This window comes from Passer domesticus, chromosome 14 (genome assembly GCF_036417665.1).
Source record: "Passer domesticus isolate bPasDom1 chromosome 14, bPasDom1.hap1, whole genome shotgun sequence".
In the NCBI taxonomy this organism is placed as follows: Eukaryota; Metazoa; Chordata; class Aves; order Passeriformes; family Passeridae; genus Passer; species Passer domesticus.
Window position 1 is genome coordinate 14721012 of NC_087487.1, and position 20727 is coordinate 14741738.

The window sequence follows — 20727 nt, forward strand, 5'->3', positions numbered from 1 at the left end:
GCTGATGCAGGGCAGCTCAGAGGGAGCAAGGTGGGGTGCATTGCTCACAGTCACCCAAGGAACAACCTGAACTGCCACAATTTTTTGTGTGACTGGTGAGCTGTGCTGCAGGAGGGGAACCAGAGAGGGCATGGTTAAATATCTTTCCTGAGATTGCTGAAAGAGTGAATGTTGAGGATGGCCACAGATCTCCGGAGATTCTTACTTCCAGGCCAGTGTGGCCATATCTTTAGTCATCTTTTCTTGTTATTATCTCTATGGGATGGAAATAATGGAGCCCACAGAGCCCAGATGAGGTCCCAGATCTGCTGTGCAAGGCATTTCTCCTCAGCTGAGTTAGCACTCCCTGACCCACAGTTTGGTGCAGAATTCCTGAGGGAGATCATACAGGGGAGAGTCTGTTCCCTGTGAATGAGCTCACTGATGTCAGGATTCACTGCTGTGTGTGCTGGGCAGGTTTGGGACACCCTGAGCACACCCACATCCCCTTCACAGCATCCCCAGGAATGCCAGGCATGGTGCACACAGGCAGGTTGTGACTGACCAGTCGTGGGGTGATGCTGTCAGTGGGCTCTGGCATCTGGCACTGCAGGGCAGTCAATTAGGAGATTGCTCACAAGAGCACAGCACAGTCATTAAGGGCTTCAGGCATAACGTGGCTGGTCTCAAAACATGAGCAGAATACAGTCAGGCTTAAATAGGAGAGTGATCAGAAGGTCAGGCCCAACAAGAATCCCTAGGAGTCTAATATGCTGGACATAAATTAGTATCATTAGCTCAAACACCTCAAAATGGGAAGTAAATTACTTCAGACACTCCAGACAGATGGTATCCATGCACCAGGCAGAGAGCCCATCTCCCAGAGCAATGCCAGTCCCTCCCTCTCCTGTGGGCTGGATAGCAGCAGGGAGATGGGAGATGTGAATTCCCTGAACCTCAGGGAAGGGAAGGGGCAAAGAAAAGCGATTTTCTCCTGGGAACAGATAATTTTTCTGGAAGTACTGCTTCAATTCATCCAGAACATGAGCAGCAGAGAGAAAAACTGGTTCACTAACCCAGTCTCCTGCTGCGTTCTCCTACAGTGATAAAAATATGGCTGGAAAATGTCTGTACTGTTTATTACTTTGAAGTCAAATGTGCGCCGGTTATTTTCAGAAACAAGGGAGCAGAAATGCTTTTCTGGCTGGCTCTGAGCTGCAAGGTCATGTGACAAATTTCCCTTTCCCTGTCCCCCTGCTTTTGTACACACATGGAAACGCCAACATGGATATTTTCACTATATGTGTTCAAAGTAGACCAGACCTTGGTGTGCTGTGTGGAGATGTGTGGCACGGGAATAAATCACAGAGGACAGCAAGGGTGGAACGTGTGCTGCTGCCTGGCAGCTTGGTTTGCTCAGGGCTGAACAACTGGGCAAGACACGGCCTGGAAGAGACAGGTGGATGCAGACCATCCATGTGAGCCCATGGGTTTGAGAGGAGATTTAAAGGGTGTTCAGGGATGGTCAGCACAATGCTGACAGCTTGAAGTTGGGAAGAAGGTTCATGGCAAGGAGAGGGGAGAAGAAAGCTGGTTTCTCTGGTTTTCATGGCTACAAGGCTTAAGAGTGGCTGTAGCCTTGGGGGACTTTATGGAAGTGGTTGACAGAGGACACAGAAAACACCTGGGCCAGCCCTCTGCCTCGTACAACCGCTTGAAAGTGTCCCAGGACATCAGTTCCAAACAGCCAAGCAAAGTAAATCCAGACTCTAAAGAAAGCACAAGGTTAAAGAAGATTATGGAGCTCTTTTGTTTCCTGTCGGGTAGCTGCTATTTGCTTTCTGACCCTTGTGATTAGATAAAAGGAAGAAAGCCCTTGAAAAGGTGACTTAGGTGTACTCAGGGCCATGGAAATTAGAGCTGCTGTTCTGACAAGCATGAGATGCTGGAGCTGGTGCTTAGCAGAGGGCACCAGGCACTAATCCCCCACCTGATGCCACCAAGAGCAAGGCAGCTCTGCCTGGGGCACCCCACAATTCCCAGATCTCCACCTTTCCCTGCCTGTGACATGGGGGCAAGGCTAATTGCATGGCCCCGGTGCTGGAGAGCAGCTACGAGCACTGCCTGCTCATTACACTCATTACCACCATCCCTGCCTTTCCAGACGGGATGGATGGACAGCCCCACTGCCTCCAGAGGGTTTTGTGCACAGATAGAGAGGAGAGCTGGAATGGGGAGGAGAGCAGGGCCCGGGGTTGTCTTGATTGAGTGTTAATGGGTCCCAACTGGGAGATAGGCTCAGCTGGGTGCCAATTACCCTAATTGATAAGAAGCTCTGATGGGAGCCTTGGAGGAAGCTGGCTCCTCACCGAACTTACTAAAGGGAGGCTGGAAAAGGAAATAGCTGTTGTTGGAAGGGGGGAAGGCTTTGGTTATCGATTTCTTTTTTCTGTTGTTGTTTGCTTGGTGTTGTTTGTTTTGGGTTTTTTGGTCATGATTTGGAAATGTGCTATTAGGCAAGTGGAAGAATTGAAAAACAGAACCAAGAGAGTTATGTTGTGGGTCGAGGTTGCAATGAAACAAGCAAAAATACCCAGAAGGAGGTTTTCCAAAAGCAGGTAAGAGAAGGGAGCCTTGGCAGGGCTTCCTGATGGGTGTCTGCTTGCACAACTACTTGTAAGGAAAAACCAGAGCTGCATCTTTCTTCTTCTGCTCAGGTTCTTTCCCAGGAAGCGAGTGGGGCTGGGAGAGGAGCGTGTGGAAGCCCAGGGCGAGAGGAGATGGCTCTGTGGCTCTGGGTCCCCCCTTGCTGGGTGGCAGCTGCGAGGTGCAGAGCTGTGAGCAGGGGCTGCTGTGATGGAAGGTGGGGACTCCGGGGGCCTGCAGGAGGATCTGCCCATCCCTGTATGAGGGTGTCTCCTGGAGCTTGGGGTAGCTCTGTGCTCGCTGCTGTGTCAGACTCTGTGTCAATGTTGTGTGGGGAAAAGGGGTCAGGGAGAGCAGCTTTTTGTTCTGTGTCTCTGGGCCTGCTGGCAATGCTGATGTGAGTGATGGCTTCTGCCTGATGGTTTCCTTCCTCCTGGGACCTGGTTATTACCAGGAATAGATGGAAATAGGAGGAAATAGGAACTTCTGGCTGCCTTGGAGTCAGTTAACCCTTTGTAAATAAGAAGGAAACTGAGGCATGGAGAGGCTCTGCACCAGAAACAGTCCAACAAACCTAAATTAGCTCTACTCTGCCAGGTAAATTCAGGCTGTAAACACACAAGCACATCTGATGCTGAAGACTCTTTGCTGTTTATTTTGCTGCTGGTTTGCTGAGAATACCTGAAACTTTTCCTTTGCCTGCCAAACTGCTCCATGGCCCTGACTGTCCACTGAGAGGTGGCACCTTTGGTGTCTGAGTCAGAGCTCTTTAAATCCTTCCCACAAAGGCTTTTCCTTTCCTGTAGGAGGAAGGAGTGCAGCAGGCATTGCACAGACTTGCTGCAGTGCCAGACCCTGGTAATAACCTCATTAGAAGATCCCCTCTTCATCTTTCTTCCTCTCCAGGACCATAAAGCACTGGCAGATGTGAAGGCAGCTTCCAAGCATGGCTCACCTGCTCTTTGCAGGGCTTGGGCTTGATGCAGCTCCAGGGAGCTCTTTAGAAAGCCCAGTAAAGGTATCAAAGGGATGACTGGATGCTTTAAAACCCTTGGACAGGGTTTTCTGGCCCAGGATTTGTGAAAGCTTTGTCTTTCTGTTATCAGCCAAGGTACCTGGGCAGACCAAACGTGTGTCTGTCTCTGAGGCTGTGTTTTGTGCTCAGCAGTACTGGCTTTGTGCATTGCACTGGTCAGTGCTGCTCCTGAGCTGCATCACCTTTGCCACCTGCAGGACTGGCCCTGGTTTTACCCTTGTGTGCTGGGGAAGCTGGCACAGAGGGAGCTGGATGCTGTTTAACACAACATAGACACCTAAGCTGTCAGAATTAGCCTGGCAATATTTTTGGAGTTGGAAAAATCCATTTTTGTTGAAATAGTGTGTGACACTACTTTTTAAATTTTTTTAATTTTTTTTTGTGTCTTTGAGCTATAACTGCACAACAAATTTTGGACTTAAGGTGGCTTTTTTGAATCCCAGCCTTAGATGATCAATATCAGAGGCTTTTGGAAAGAGGGTCAGAAGGGGGCAAGCAAGGAGTCATTCTCCTCATTTTATTCTCTGAGGTGCTGTTAAGCAAACAATGCTGGCCATAACCATATGAATTTTATCTGTCTCTGCTGGTGGAAAAGGAAAAGCACAACAAACATCAAGGAAAGCAGCATAGCCTCATCCCCCCGTGCCTGCTGCTGACTTATCAGCTTTTAAATTGCTGACAAATGACAAGCTCCTGTAATGATCTAGTTCAGAGGGTACCTTCTTGGAGAAACACAGGGATGCTCCTGGCAGGGTCATTACTGGAAGTCGTTAATCACTGATTTGATATTCAAAGCTGATGGCGAAGTCAAAGCAGGTCAGCATGCTAATGGCCATCAGCGGTGGCAATGACCAATTTCCACAGAGTTATTGTCAGCGCAGGCAGCAATAAGCAGCTCAGAAAAGGCAATCTTTTATTTTTAAATGGGAGCCGGTATGGGGTGGGCTGTAGGGGCAGAACGAACTGCTGCTGACAGGAGGCAGATTTGCTCCTAATTGGGAGAGGCAGCAGCCAGGAGAGGTACGGCTGGAACTCCAGGGACAGGCAGCATTTCCCAGCGGAGACCTCTGCTGTCATTTTGGACAGAGGAATTAAGGAGGGTAATGGTTCTGGGTGGCAGGAGGGAGCTGGAGTGTGTCATGGGGGAGCATTAGCTGGGGGTGGCTCTGTCCTGGGGACACGAGAGCAGCCCTGCCCTGAGTGGGAGTGGGCAGAGCTGTGAGTTGTCCAGTTTACAGGTGGAAAGCAAATCCTGGGAGTGCTTGGAGTCATTGCTCAGCCATTGGCTGGGAGCACACTGTCCAGGAAGAAAACAAAAATGTCCTTTTACATGTACAGCTGCTTGTGACAACCCTAAAGACTCTCCAGAAACAGCTAACACAGGTTTTGGTGTGTTTTCCCCTAGTCCCAAGTGGAGGAACCATCTAGAACACAATTGCTGTGAACTGCTGGTTTGCCAAACATGGACAATTTGTTTTCCTTTGTGTCTGATAGTTTCCTGCTCTGTCTAAACAGCTGAGTCATTTCTTCCATGAATGTGATTTTTTTCAAGTATTTTGATATTTCACTTTCTGTTTTAAACATCTTAGTGAGTGGCTTTCCCTCAGAAGTTTTCTCTTTCTTTGAAGGGAACACTGGTTCTCACTGGGAGCACAGTGGTGCTGCCTGGCCATGCTTCAGAGCAGTGATGGGTTCTTAGTCCTGTGCTCATGGGGGAGGGAAATTTGTGCTAATGACAGTGAAAAACTGGAGCAAAAAGTCTGTCCCTGCCCTATAAATCTCCATGTCTAACTCCATCCAGTTATCTCATACATTTTTCCTCAGAAAAGAAAGATTGCAGCATCATGATAGGCATGCTCATGGCTCTGAATTATTGACTTGATGTATGTGAATCTGAGAAATCTCAACGTTATTTCTCTGCAAAAGCACGTGTGGTGTGAGAAGAATAGCTCTGGGAGTGGAGAGAGCAGGATGGGCCCCAAAGGGGAGTTTCCATCTGGGAATGGGGCAGGAGCTTCCCACCCCTCACTTCTGTGCCCTTGTCCCCCAGTGGCCTTTAGCTGGTGCAAGTTTTACTGAAGTGGACACAAATGTTCTAGGAGTTGGACTTGAGAGCAGCAATTAATTTCACATAATACCTTTTCTGTCCCTGACTTGGACCAGATTTGAGCTATTGACCTGGAGCTGAAAGTCACCATAGTCCCCCAATAGTCCCCCAGTTTTCTTGCTGGCTGTGCTACAAACCCATGGCCAGGCTGTTCCCTGCCTCCCTCAGGTTTAACCCTCTCCCAGCCCTCTTCCTTCTCCCCACCTCCTGCAGCTCTCTGCCTGCTGGGCACGACCAGGATAAAAGGAAGAGCAATGAGAGCCATATGTGGAGCCTTTTACCCCTGTGCTGTGGCCTGTGGTGAGCCTGGCTGGGGGGATTTGTGCAAATCCTGAGGTCCTCTGGGTTGCTTGAGCCTCCAGACATGGCTTTCAGGGCACTGCATCAAGTGGAAATGTGTTTGCTGGGGAAGAATTGGGGTGTTCAGGAGTAGAAGACCTGTAACTGGCAGTGAAGAGCACAAGGCTGCATCTGATTCCTTTCATCTTCATGTGATCCTCATGCATCTTTACCCTGCTCTGGTCTCCTGCATCTCCCCATGTGGTGACAATGACTGGTGGGATGTAGTGGAAAGAAAATTCCCAGAATCTCTGGTGCTGCAAACAAATGGAATTCCCCTTTCCCATAACACCATCTACAATTCCTGATGCAGACTAGGAAAACCCCTCTGACCTTGGGTCTTTCAGCCAAGATGCAAGATCATCCATTTTCCTGTCTTTTGTGCTGCTGAGCCATAAACCTGAAACTCCAGAAGCCAGCCTAAGACTGACATGCCCTCGGGTGGGGAGGTAAATTGAGCGTGGTTAAGTTTCACTCTGTAGCCAGAGGTTTAGGGCTGAAGCTGTCTTGCCTCGAGGACCTTCAGAAACAGAGCTTGAAATGTGTTTCTGAAAGAGGATTAGCCAAACCTGAAAGTATTCCTGAACAGCTCCACCTCAGCAGAGCAGGCAGGGAGTGCCTGTCTGGTGTCTCTCACCTTGTCTCTGGCCAGCCTCCTTGGCTCCTTTTGGTGTCCCAGGGCTCCTGGTCTGGCCTGACCTGGCTGTGATGGGATCTGGGCTGGCTGAGGAGCAACACAGAAAACAGTTCCCATCTGATGGCCAAGCACTGTGAATTATCAGCAGCTTCCATCCCATTCCCAGTGATCTCCAGCAGCCACTGGGATGAGCAGGAGCCCCTCAGCACTGGGGACTGCTCTTGTTCCCACCCGCAGCAGAGCTGCCACAATTTGGGCTGGATCTGCACAGTGCCAAGTCTTGTTGCTGTGGCTGCATGGAGGGGAGAGGGGCTTCTCTGAGGTGTGTTTTATGAAGCCTAAAAGCCATGTGAGAGGAAGGAGAAGTGAACTACACCCTGGTAAAATACCCTGATTTGGTGCTTCTCGTGAAGTGCCGTGCTGTGGTCTGGTGAGCACCAAGAAGTGACAGGCGTGCTCTGGCAGCAGTGAGGTTTGTGCTGCAGAGAACTCCCACCCTGGAATGCAAGAGGTTTTATGGGCACTAATAAATTAAACCTCATGTGTTGACTCTAAAAATGTGGTGGTAATGAACCAGCCTGGATTTAGAGATAAGGGGAGCAGGGCACAGAGTAATGTGCTCATTTCCCTGTGCTTGCAGGGCCTTCCAGCAGTGTGGGTGGGATGACACCCAGGAGTCCACCTCGTGCACAATGGGCTTTCCTTCAGGCTCTTGCTCCTTGCCAAAATGAACCCAAATATTCTCTTCCAAAATCCTCCCTCTGATTTTCATCTAGCCATACGTGGAGTACTTGTGACTAGCCTTGGACAGGTTCCTCAGAAATACAGCTTGTTGTTCACCTGGAATTCTCTGTCCGGGCATTCCTCACCAGTGGAGGAAAAAAAATTTCTGGAAATCAGAAAAATGCTGATGACTCCATAGATCCCACCGTCTCTGTTTGCCAGAGCTGTGGCTGCCTGGCCATCCCCCTTTGGAGGGCTGGCTGCCAGATCAGTGACAGTTCCTGAGGAGGGGAACACGTTCCTGCAGGTCCCACGCTGAGCGGGAGCTCTGCGAGCCTTCCACGCCAGCTGACACGGAAACACAAGAGGCACCCTTTCCCCAGATAATTTTTTTTTTCCCTCTGTCCTCTCCCTCTTTCACAGATGTCTTAAGGACCTTCCTGAGTCTCGAATTCAGGCTCTTGGCCCTGATGAAGCAGAAGCTGCCTGCAGGCAGCTTTTGGACAGCTGGATGAAGATATCACTCGTCAAGCGTCAGCCCTCTCCAGGTAACAAATCTTTTGCTCCTGCTTTGCAGGAATGTCTCAGTCACAGGCTCACACCTGAGGCTGTCAGCCTTCAAAGCCCCTCTCCTGGGCTGACCCCCTCCCTGCTCCTGGGACAGGGAGGGTGATGGTGCACACACGTGCTGCTCTGGGGCTCCAGTCCCAGCCAAGCAACTCCCAGTTCACCCAGGGTACTGGGGAAACCTCAGTGCAGGCCAGAAGGAATCTCATCCCTTAGGAAGGGAAAAAGTTTCTGCTTCCACATTGGAAAGGCTCATTGGGATCCAGCACTGTCCCCCTCTACGAGCTGCTCTGCAAGCTTCCTGCAGACCCCTAATCCCCCCTGCCACCCCTCATCCACCCAGCTGGGATGTTCCACTCAGCCACTGCTGCCTTAGTCTTCTTCTCTCCCCTGCTGTATAATAATGATAATAAACACTTTAAATGAATCTTTTTGTCCCTCAGGGTCAGGAAGTGAGATGGGAGAGCACAAGAAGGGATTTATGTGAATCTGAAGGACGTTAGTTCAGGAGGTTGGTCCTGGTCAGTGAATTAGTGCCCCTTAGTGTCTTGCTGCAGGGAGGTGATGAGATGACAACTAGGTCATCCTGCTGTCACATAGCAAAAAAATGAGTGTATTTGGGGCAGGAGTGAAGGCTGACAGTCCTGGGAGGGACCATGCCTTCCCTACTCTGCTTGGCAGCAGGACATGGGCCAGCAGTGGAGGCTGTGGCTGAGCTGCCTGCTCAGAGACAGCTGTGGGCTTTAGGTCCATGCCCAGTGAATTTTGGCTAGCGTGCTCCCTGAGGGATCAGGCAGGAAGGTGATACTCCCCTTGTGTGGTAACAAGGAGAGTATTTAGCCTCAGAAATCACGTTGCAGAGGACACAATGACCTTGTGCTGCGTTCTGGATCTCCACAGGGCTTTTGGTTTGTGTAGTGCCAAAAGTAAACTCTGAGTGCTGGGCTGTGCATGGGGAATGGGGTCTTTGAAGCACTGCAATGTGTTTTTGCTAGGGAAGCCTCTCCTAGGACCAACAGGAAATATTTCTGCAGTCTTTGCCATGTGTCCCAAAGCATGAATTGCCTCCAGCACATGGGGAGGGTGCTGAAAATAGCAGCATCCAGACTTTCTTTGGGGGAAAAAAATTATATATATATATAAAGAAATGGACACATGGTAGGCAGCAGGAGAAAGGCAGTGATGGAGCCTTTCCAGGGAAAACAACTCTGTTATGGGTCGTGGAGTAAACACAGATGTCTGGAACTGCAAGGAGCAGAGCCATCCCTGGTGCTGGGGAGGGTTTGCCTGGGGGATTCAGGGTGAAGCAGCAAATCCCTGTTGGGAATGAGCTCTGGGACAGGCAAGGCAGCCCTGCCTGGGGCTCACCAGGTGTCCTGGCCTCTTGGCTACCCCACTATGGGCTTGAGTTTTTGGATAGGGGCAGGGAATCTATGGAACAGGAAAAAAAGCCACCAACTTGGCCAGAGTCATTGTTGGGTGTTTTATCAGAGTGAAGAGTCAAGATTTGATCTCCCATGTGTGACTGGGCAATCCCACTTTTGCTCACAGCTTTAAACTACAAGAAAGAGGACCCTGAAAATCAAATGCATTGTGGGTGAGAACTGGGAATGTGCCCTGAGAAGGGAACAGAGAGCAACTATCCTTCCCAGAAAAATCTGGGTCCTGCCACTGAGCTAACCTTTGCTTGAGGAAAAGTTATTTATATTTCAGTTCAGTTATGAGAAACAAAAGGAAGGAAAAAAACCCAACAATTGTTTAAAAAGAAAAATAACAAAGCTGTGACAAATAGCTGATCTACTTGTTCCCTTCCGGGTGAGCAGTCTGGGAGGAGCACCCTGATGGGCTGTAAGGAGATGGCATAGTTCTCCCTCCTCTGTGATCTCCCAGCTCTGAGGGTTTGGCCAGCAGAATTCTGTCCATCACTTTTTGGGAATTCTCCATCACTATTTCTTGCATCTGTTGTAGTGACTAGTTAAAAAAAGGGAATCTGAGTCTTGAAAAGCACAGCTGAGAAGTGTTACAAGGGCATCATCCTTTGGTTAGGTGTGTACCTGAAGCTATTTTAGCAAGGATTCCTTTTGAAACTGAATTTGACTGTATTTCTCAGGGAAGGGAAGCCAGAGCTGCATCTGCAGAAGTGCTGTGCAAGGAGACCTGGAGCAGCCCAGCTTCCTGCAGTGCAAATGGACCTGGATTCTGACCTCACTTGGGCTCCAGGCAGTGGCAGGAGGAATAAAAAGTAAATCTGGGCTTGTTGCCATGAATAATATGATGTCTTTACATCCTGACCTAATTGTATTAATTCTTCATGGCAAATATCATATGGAAGTGGCTGATTAGTAGCTAGCAATGAGAGTGGTATTGGCCATCTGGTGTGCTCAGCTTGGAAGGAAAAAAAAAAAGTCAGGATGAAACAAAACTGAAACACATGAGTCTTTCAGATAATGAATTAGCCAGATTCATTAAATTTTGGTTCAGATTTGTCTCTGCTGACACTTGTGTATGGGCAGGGCAGAAGGCAGTGGTGTCTAGGAGGAACGTGATCTCTTCAAGCTGATGGTGTGCAGTGAATTGTGGTTATTTTTCAAGCAAGAACCCATAAGAAACAGTGGTGTCAGCTCTGTTTTACCTGAGCTACTCACAGGTTTGCTTCTGTTAACCTTATAAGTTTCTATGAGCTTTACCCAGGGAGTGCAGCTCCATGAACAAAATTAATTAAAATCAACCTGGTTTTTCTTCTGTGAGTAAAAGTAGAACGGGAAACTGATCTCTTTCTTATGTGTTACCTTGGCAAAAGCATCTCAGCTTTGTCTGGCAAGGCAGTCATAGAAATCCTTCCCTTTGAACTCTGCTCACCTCTGGCTGCACAGGGACATGCAGCTCAGAGACAAAAGACCTGTCTGTGATTTTACTTTTATTGATTTTTAATTTTTTTTTTCCTTTCCCTGCAGCCCTGGGAAAAGGTGGTATGATGGAAAGGCACTCTGCACTGACCTGAGGAATGCTGCAGCTCCTCCTGGGGTCAGGCAGCAAAGATCTCCCTTGAGATCTCCCTCAGGGTCTTCTGGGGTGTGCACGTGTACTGAGTGAAATTTGGCTTCACACACCAAGATATTGGGACTTCTGCTGAAGAGTTTTGCTGTTGTTGTTGTTGGAATTAGCCAGGAGGATCCCATCTTAGTTTGGAGAACAGGGTGGGAAGCTTGAAATGAGTACTCAGGGGCTCCAGGGGGATGACAAAGTGGCTGGGTTCCTTGGCTGGGTGGGGAGAGCAGCCAGGGAACCTGGGCTTGACTCAGAGGTTTCCATCTGTGTAAGGGTTGTCCAGAGGTGAGCTTGAACTCGCTCTTTGGCCAAATGGCCTTGCTGGACTGGTCACTGAAAAGCCTGGGTGTGCCAAAAGTTTGCTGTGCTCTGCAGTGCTTCTTCCTGGAAGGCTTTGGGGGAAAAAGTTTAATTTGTTTTTGTAACCAGGGAATTTCCTGCACTGCACCTGTGCGGGCTGGAAACGAGTGAGTGGTGGCAAATTTGTTTGGAATGGGTGGAGGAAAGGGCTCCAGAGACCATGCCAACCCCAGAATCTGCTAATCCTATGCTAAATCTCTGGAATCAAGGAGGTCTTGAAGGCAACATTAAGGATGGTAAAAAGGGGTGGGTACATTTCTCAAGCAATTGAATTTGGAATACTATTCCAAGACAGCAGCAGTGTGAATTGGCAGGGGAGCCCTGATCCCTTGGTGCCAGGTGTGGTTGCAGGGAGGAGCTGTGTGCCTTTGTCTTTATTCCATGTTTATTGTGTACCTAATGAGCTCTGGTTTTGCTTTTAATTTAAGCCAGCCCTTCTTCCCCCCTCTCCAGCCCAATAATTAATGATCAGCACCATAACCCAACCTGATTGCCCGACAGACAAGGAATACTCTGTGACTGTGGCCTTTTTAACAGGCTCCTTATTAAATGTTCCTGCTGGATAAACAAGCTGGGGGGGAGGCTGCTGGGGGTAATTCCCAAACACTCCAGAGTTGCCAAAGCTCTGGACCAGAGTATGTGTACTGAGAGCTGTGAGAGTCATTTTCAGTGGCTTTACTGACAGATGCTCCTAATTGTGTCTTTCTCTGAGGGATGAGTCATGGGCTGCTGGGAGCAGCAAGAGGTTCCAGAGTAACTTTAATGGACATGATTATTGCAATAAGCCCTAAATTTAGGATGCTCTTGGAGGAGCCAGGTTCCTGGGACACAGCCATCACCTTGCCTCCCTTTTTGAAGATTGGACTTAATGATGTTAAAGGTCTTTTCCAACTGCAATGATTCTATTTAGGCAGGTGCTGGAGGATCTGACCTGATGATGTTGCAGGATAAAGGCTGATGTGCTGTGGGCTGGGAGAGTGCAAACATCCCATTCCCAGGAGGAAGGAGCTTCCCAGTTCTGCTCCAGCTTGACTGGATGGGGTCTTTCCCTGGATTTATTTCAATTATGATTTAATGATGGATTTCAGACTTGTGTAGATACTAGAGCTGGTTCCAGGGAAGCATTTCATGGCTGTGGCTGCTGATAGAGAGCTGGGTATGGTGACCCCAGTATGTCTCACTTGGACTGCAGGATCTGTTCCTCTCCAAGGTGCAGGGCTGCTAATGGAAATCATGCAGCTGAGCACTGAAGGGTGGCTGTTGTCAGCTAAGAGTGTAATTTCCTATTTGTTTTACTTAAAGACACAGATGGGAATCACTCTTGATCATTCACAAAATCTGTCTGGGTTTGGAGGCAGTGACCTGCAGGTCAAAGGCTTTGTGCCCTTTACAGTCCCTGGGGAGTTGGGGACACTGAGCTGCTGCCACACCTGATTTGCAGGGACTGCTGCTTTGGCAGCCAAGTGTGCAGCTCCTCAGTGTCCCCTCCTTGTCACACTTCAGCTTTTCACACTGCGTTTTTTGAGGCTAACAAAGTGGCATCTATGGCTCTTTCCTCCCTCACCTTCCCAAATTGTTGTGGCTTGTGTAAAGCTCTACCCAATGGTGGATCAGCCCATCACCTCCTGCAATCCCTCTCAGAGATCACCTAATGAAATGGATCCTCTCCATCCCCTGCCAGCCTTTTTGTTGTGCAGCTCCAATCTATGAGCCTGGGATTTTGTGCCCTGAGGAAGAATCCTGGTGACACAAAGGGGGATGGTCAGTGAGGCCAAACTTGAATGTAATTCCATTTTTTTGGCTGGATGGTGTGATCTAATGAGTAGGTGTTGTGCCCACACTGCTGCTTCCAGGATCACTCTGTTTCCCAGAGAAATGGCTCTTTATTTCCCCTATGGACTCCTGGTGTTTGTTCATTACTAACCTAAAAATAAACAGCATCTTGCTTAGAAGCAAGCCTTTGCCAGCTGATTATGGGGAACCTAAAATATACTGAACTCTGATTCATCAAGGCATGATAAGATTTGATCCTTTTATAACTGGTATGTGGAGGACTGCTTTATAAATAATAATATCACGTGATTAATATGACACAAGTTATAATTAATAGCAACATCCCATGTGATGGGAAGGGTGAAGGCAGGCAGACACCTTTCCCACCCTATCTGAAACATGTTGAGGCAATAAAAGCAAGTGTTAAAAATACACCTGGCATGGCACTGCATTTAACAACTGCTACAGAATGAATCACAAATAAAAATACACGTTTCCATTGATGAAAAAATTGGGATAATGATGATAAGCAAGTGACCTCAGCTGCAGTGGATGGCACTGTGCAAGTACACATAATTATGCAAGTGATTTGCTTAGCATTGATGGTGTCTGTTATGAGGTAAAATCATCCTGGAGCACTGTGGGAAGGTCTGTGCAAAGCAAAACAGGGCCAGCACTTGCTCACTTGATTTAGAGCTTCACTGAGCTTTGGATAGTCTCTGCAACTGCTCAGCCTCTGGGGGCCTGGAATGGTTTCTGCTACCTGCATTTTCCACAGGTTTGCTGAGACCAAGGCAGAGAGAACTCCCACCTCCAGGGACCATCAGACTATGCAAATATATGCTTGCAACCACCTCACACCAACCTCAATATATGTTTGTTCATTTGTTCCAGTGTTAGCAGGACCCAAATGTATTGTTTTCAAAGCATCCTTGCTTCTCTCCAGCAATTTTACTGCTTCCAAATATGTTCTGTGCCCCTGCTCAGCAGTAGGTAGTTATTTAAAACAATACATTTCTCTTCTGTGCACTGCTTTCTCAGAGGTCCTGGCTTGTTCAGGCTTTAACTAGGTTTCAGCATGCAAATTTAATGTGTCATTGTGGCATACTTAGGAATAATTAATATAGAGGGGTTACTTGTAAATTGGTGCTGGGGACAGATTTGTGAGGCCGGCCCCAGCAGTGGTTTTCTTTAAATGCTCAAGCTGATGACAGGTTTGATGTGAGAGTGTCAAGTGACATTTACTAGTGGGAGGAGGCCAGGAGTATTTACATTTTGGATGTGTGTGGTGGGAAGTTTTTGGGTTTGTTGGTTTTTTGGGGGTTTTTTTTTGGATGTTTTTTGTTTCTTCGCTTTTTTCTGTCCCCAAATTTTGCAGCTGTGATTTGATTTACATGAAGCAAAGTTGCAGGAGTGCAGTGTTCCAGTTCCTTCCCTCGTCAGGGGACCAGAATGGCAATTCCAGCAACACCCTGGGAAAGGGGCTGGGATGTTCCACATGTGGCAGGAAGGCAGATGAACTTATCAAGTCTTGGCTGAGACGTGGCAAATATTGACATATCTGCTATAGCATGAAGCCTCTGTTAAAGGCTGGAAATACTTTGGGGGTGCAAGAGTCAGCTCTTTTGCCATCCACCTCATACCTGTTAAGCTGGCTGACGCTCGTTCACTGCAGTCCCCTTCTGGAAGCACAGTGCTAAATATTTAGGAATTATTTGTAAAATGCAAAAAAACCCCAAAAAACAACCAAACCCCAAAACATCTGGAAAGCTGCAAATTCCCTTTTAAACCTCAAAGAGGAGGGAAGCCCTCCTGTTTTGGGATGCAAACTGGTTTGTTACAGAAAGGGACTGGGAACAAACCTTCCCTGAAACAGCTGGGGCTGATCCCCATCAGAGTCAGGATGCAGGACCAGATGGTCAGCTCTCCTGTGACAATTCTGTTTTTTATTTACATGAAAACACACTTTTAGTTGGGGGGAAAAAATGTAGCCGATTCTGCTGTGAAATGCAACAAAAATGAAAAACTCCTCTGTTCTGAGAATCTCCATGTCTGTTTGAATACTGTATCTCAATAGGAGTAAGAAGATCAAGAAGGGAAAGCATCAGCTCTTTTTTGGCTTTCAGGGACCAGCAGAAATACAGAAAAAAATTGCTGATTAGTTGATATATTGACCAGTTTTCATTATAACTTCAGTGTTTCTTTCAGCTGAAAGAGAAGATATGATATGTCTTGATTAAATGAAATGTCATCTCAGTGTTGAATTAATTACGTAGAACATGGGCAAGGACTTGGTATTGTATTAATTTGGCTGCTCTGGAGAAAACATCAATAGGCTGTTTGTGGATGACAGCTTCATACTCTGTCAGCTCTGCCTGGGCTCTCCCAGCTCCTTGCTGTTCTGGTGTGTTAAGCTTGGTAGAGGCAGTGAAATCATTAACATTTCCCTTTTGTACAAGCTAGAGCAGCACTAAGAAAACTTTCAGGCTTCTCCTCTGCCATTCAAAGCATTGGGAGTTTGTTGCACAGAGGTGGAGGACTGGACCCTAAATAAGCCCCTGAAAACCTTTCTGGTCCCCACCAGCTTGCACAGGATTGGCCTCAGGGATGGAAAGAAAAGACCAGATTTCCATGTTATTCAGAACTGCAGATTTTAGATGAATGTTGAGTTGCTCCCTGCCTGGTGGCTGATTAAGAACCAGCCACAGCCAGGGGTTGGCAAAGATCAAGATTGGTTTTACAAGCAGAGATTGACTCAAGTGAGTTGTCACAGGCTGCTTTTCTGGGAAAAGGTAATTATAACTCAGGAAGTTCTGATGTGAAAATTATTTTGGCAGATATGCTCTTTTTTTAATAGTTTATGCATGCAAAAGCAATAGGGAAGATAAGGTGATGGGAAAGGTGAATCAAAGCAAAAATCTCTTTGTGTGGGGTCATGTTTTGTTTCGGAGATGTGCTCAAAGAAAATGCAAAGGTATTCCCTGGATTTGCCACCACATTTAATAGGTCATTTCAGGCTTGAGGAGAGGATTCCTGGAACTTTGTAGAAAGGCTTAAAACCTGCCTTTGTGAAAGACCCCATGGGCAGAGGCACAATGGCTGATCTACCCACAACATCCCAGCCCTGATTTGGGTTACACTTGGGGCAAGGCAGGATAATAGAGGGGGTTCACTGCCTGCTCAACCCCTCACCCTCCCACAGAGATGGCCAGAAAGGTTCTGGTCCCTGTCAAGGTGCAGAGCTCTCCCTTCCAGGCAGGGTCTCAAGTCACCATGGTCGTTACTGGCAGTCACTGTGGGAGGTTTTACAGCACAGATGTAGTTTTATGGTTATTATTTATTTTTATGGTTCATTGGATCAAGGCCCCCAATTTGCTTCATAGCTCTCCAATGTCAACAATTATCAGGCAGCTGCTAATTGGGGCTGGATCAGAAAATCAGCAGCTTCCTATCACTGAAAATCTCCGTGGGTGATGTTTCTGACACCTCCAAAATCAACGGCAACGAGCCCAACTTGGAGGAAAGTTGGACACTGAGGAAACCAGGAATACATCCTGCTGTCCTATACCCAGCTCCAGTGACAGGTCTGAAACCTGGTTTCCACACTAGTAAAAGCTAATGAAGCATGGAAGAGCATCATTAAGCCATAAGCAGTTTTTGCATTAGAGACTGGATGCAAGGAAGGATCTGTAGGTTTTTTTTTTTTTTTTTGTTAGTGGTTGTGTAACTGAGTGACTGTTCTGGAGAATTCAACCTTTGGATGAGTGAAAAGGACAGACAGACAAAAGGTAAGAGGAGAAGAAAGAAGGACAGCATGCTTAGAAGGAAAAGGGTAAAAGGATTAACTTTTTGCACAGCATTTCTTAAATTTCAAATTCTTGCAAAAGTAGCAAAAAATGGAAAATAAAATGTAGACTAGTCATAGTTTGGTTCCAAACCTCCACCCCCTCAATGACAGAAAAAAAAAAAAAAAGGTCAGACATAATTTTTGGTCTCAAAACTTTTAAGTTTTTGTTGAGTTTAAGCCTTTAAGTAAAGTTAACCTTTTCAGCTGAATTTAGTTTTCTATCAATTTCTAGGAGGCAAAATCTTTAAAAATATTATTTTGCACCTGCCCTGACAGTGGCAGAGACCAAAATATGCTCCATGGTACTTTCTCCATGATCCTTGCTGTCCTTGCTGCCACCTGTGCCTTGGCTTCCAGGTGGCAGATCCTGCAAACCTCGTGACAGCTGTAGTGTAGGAGGGGCAGGAGCTGGATGCATCCAACCTGATTATTCCACAGGCTTGGATGGCAGGTCACGGGCATTTCTCTGAGCTGAGCAAACAACTGACATATGTGCACTGAGAACAATTCCAAAATGTGCATTTGATAGATTTTAAATTGTAAGACACTGATGTTTTGTGCTTTTTTTTCTCTGAGAAACCACTAAATCTGTCGTGCTCTGCCCACGTGCCATGCAGGGAAGTTGTAACTCCCCACCCCAGCTGATTCCCCAGCCCTATATTTCACCTTCCTTTTGATGACTCTGTCATTTAAGCCTTCAGATAATAGGCCATTATTCTCAGAGTTGCTATTATATTTTATTAACAGGAAGGAGGGGAGGGAATTATTGTCACAAACTCTGAAAGATTTGTACTTGGAGTGCTCAGAGCTCTTGAGAAGGGCAAATCATTCATCTGCCTTGCTGGATGGATGTAGATCTCATCCCTTCCTCCCTGCTTTTCCTGGTCCTACCAGCCTTTGCCAGGCTGGTGGCAGGACCAGCAGTTTGGTCTCCCAGGAATTATCCAGAGAGGGATCACTGCCAGCAGCAGTGGTGGGTGCTGGGGATGGAGGCTGGCTTAGTGCTGGTGGCTGCAGCCCAGAGCAGCTGAGCTCTCCTCTCACATCTGTGTGTGTGGGTGTGTGTACACGTAGAGACAGCCAGAACAAGTCTGTTCCTGTTTGGGAGATCAGTGTCAAAAGTGTATTTTGTAAGAGCTGGCCAGGCTCCTGTTTCCACATTACTAACCAAAAGCAGTTAGATGGTTTTTTGGGTGCCTCTGCTTTTCCAAATCACTGCGTGGCTGTGTCTCTCTCTTTAGAAAAGGGAAGGATGTGCTCCAGAGCCTCTGTGGAGGTATCAGCAGCTCATGCCAGTTTGCTGGGGCTGGGCATCACATAGCAGGGTGGCCAAGGTGTGACTGCAGCAAGGAGGGAAGGGAAAACCTGTGCTGGGAGGTGGGGACCAGCTTGCAGCAAGGTTTCTGCTCCCCTGGTGCTTACAAGAAAGGGATGAGTACAGACATGTTGGACCCAGCTGTGTCTCCCTTTGTGTCTGTAAAAATTGTACCTTTTCCAACCTTTCAGAAACATAGGACAAGGATTTTTTTTTTTTATCCTGAAGTGCCTGAACACCTGAGGCTGCAAATCCTCTTCTCTCTTCTTTTTCTCCTTCATTCATTATCCTTGGTGGGGAGTCAGCTGCTAATTGCAGTGTCCTGCATGTGTTCATCAGTGCCAGTGAAAAGCATCTTCTTGGGGTGTTTTAAGCACCATTACACAGCTGGGATGGGGAAAGAAGTAAGGTGTGGTGGAGGAAAGTGGCTTTGTGGCTGGTCTGCCTCTGCTAGCAGGAGGAGGAGGGGGAAAGGAAGGGGAGCATGGCTTGCTCCAGGCTGTGCATCCCATCCTGCTGCCTCTGGAGCTGTAGCATCTGGGGAGAGGGGGACACAACCAGCAGGAGGTGGCCCTGAGGGGAAATAGGACACCTGTGGTGGGAATCAGCTTTTAGTTTCTAGCCATTGCCTGACTGGTTTGGGTTTTTTCTTGTCTTTGACACATTTTTTCTCCAGCTCGCTTTTCTGTCAGACCCAGAACAAATGGTGTTTAATGTGCAGATACAGCCCACAGCTGGGATAAATGTATGCATTCCTGCACCTTTGACTAGCTTTAGGTATTTGTCTGGGGGAGCAAAAATGCTTCCATATTCTTGGAGAAGGGTCGTGCATTTCATGCAAAGGAGGAATATAAATTCATAGCTACCTGCTACTGCTGGTTTTATTAGACTTGCTTGTATCCTAAATGCTCTGGTGCAGTCACCAAGGTGCTGGTTTAGAGTCTGAGGGAGAATTCTGCAGCCTGGTCTGTGGCAGCAGGAGCACAGGTGGGTGTAAAATCCCCCTGTGGCCAAGCTCTGGGGCATGGGTGCTGGAAAATTCCTGTCCCTACACCCAGTCCATGCTCTGAGCTCCAGGGGTTGGTTCTGCCTTTGTTTAGGGTGAGCTGGGGAAATCACCATCCCTGGAAGTGTGCACAAACCATGTGGTGTCACTTGGGAATGTGGGTAAGTGGTGAACGTGGCAGTGCTGGGCTCAGGGTTGGGTTGGTGATCCTAGAGGTCTTTTCCAGCCTAAATGATTCCATGATTGTTAATGCAAAGGCTTCACTGCCATAAACCAACACTGACAAATTGATATCCAGTATGGAAGGGTTTGAAGATGATCTTTTCTAGCACTGCCAAACATCATTACTGACAAGAGCTGGAAATAGAAATGGGATTTCTTGACTCCCTGTTCAATCTGCAACCAACAGATTCAACTGCTGAAAGAAATCAGTTGGGATATCAGTGGGTGCTTTGATACTTTAGCTGTTCATTTTCAGTGCTTTTTGTCATGTCCTTTTAAATCATAAACTTCAAAAATTCCTGGCTGGCTACGAAGAGTATGGTCTGGTTTTCAAAGCTGCTGAGCTGTTAAGAACACTTTGAAAATTAGAATGAGAACTCTGGATTCTCAAATATATCCTCAAGACCCTAGGTTTGAGCTCTTGGGTTTGCATACCTTGTTTTTATTATCTGCACCTTTAAGATAGGAAAACAAACACAATTGCTGCTCGCCACCATCATTAATCTAAACAATTTGAAGATGGCTTATTTTGTTATGAATTAGTCAATTAATTCTGTTTGTTAATTCACTCTGTTGCAAAATATCAGGCTGAACAAATTTTCTGTACATTAACACAATAAATCTTAATTTGTTACTGATGTTTTCTGAGTAACCCACAGCCAGCAGAAGTCAGATTTATTTATTTTTTCCATTTGCTCTGGTTAAGTCCAATTCTCGTGCAGTTTCTTCTGTCTCTCTGCTGATTCTTCAATTTTTAAGATCACAAGGTTCAAAAGGTCTTTGGGGAGACCTGGTTTGTATCCTGAGCTCAGGAGCAAGTGTTGCAGGTCCCAGTTTGAAAAAAAAAACTTGCTGATACTAATTATTTTTGTTGCTTATTTATCTCTTGATAGTTCCTACAATCCAATTAAAATCATTGCTGTTCCTTGCAGGTGGCATGGATCTTCATTTGGATTTCAGGAGACATAAACAACAGCAGCTTGTGAAGGCAACGCTTCTGTGAAGGGTAAATTCACTTTTGACAATTCACCATGAAATTCACTTTTGTTCTAAAAAATAAAATGAAAAGAAATGCAGAGACTGTGGAGTGATCACAGGCCTCCAGCAGTGAAGATTTAAGAT

At 47.1% G+C, this 20727-nt stretch overlaps 1 long non-coding RNA gene across 4 annotated transcripts in view; it reads left to right on the forward strand.

Moving 5' to 3' along the window:
• Positions 1–2290: 2290 nt before the first annotated feature.
• The window catches only part of LOC135280966 (uncharacterized), a 31674-nt gene continuing 13237 nt past the window's right edge, over positions 2291–20727 (forward strand). For 2 of the 4 annotated variants that reach the window (XR_010347767.1, XR_010347765.1), the window contains exons 1-3: positions 2297–2597; positions 7891–8015; positions 20538–20611. This is a non-coding gene — a long non-coding RNA (uncharacterized LOC135280966). Of the gene's footprint in view, positions 2598–7890; positions 8016–20537; positions 20612–20727 lie in introns of all 4 variants that reach the window. The other 2 variants (XR_010347766.1, XR_010347764.1) reach the window with 2 other exon arrangements.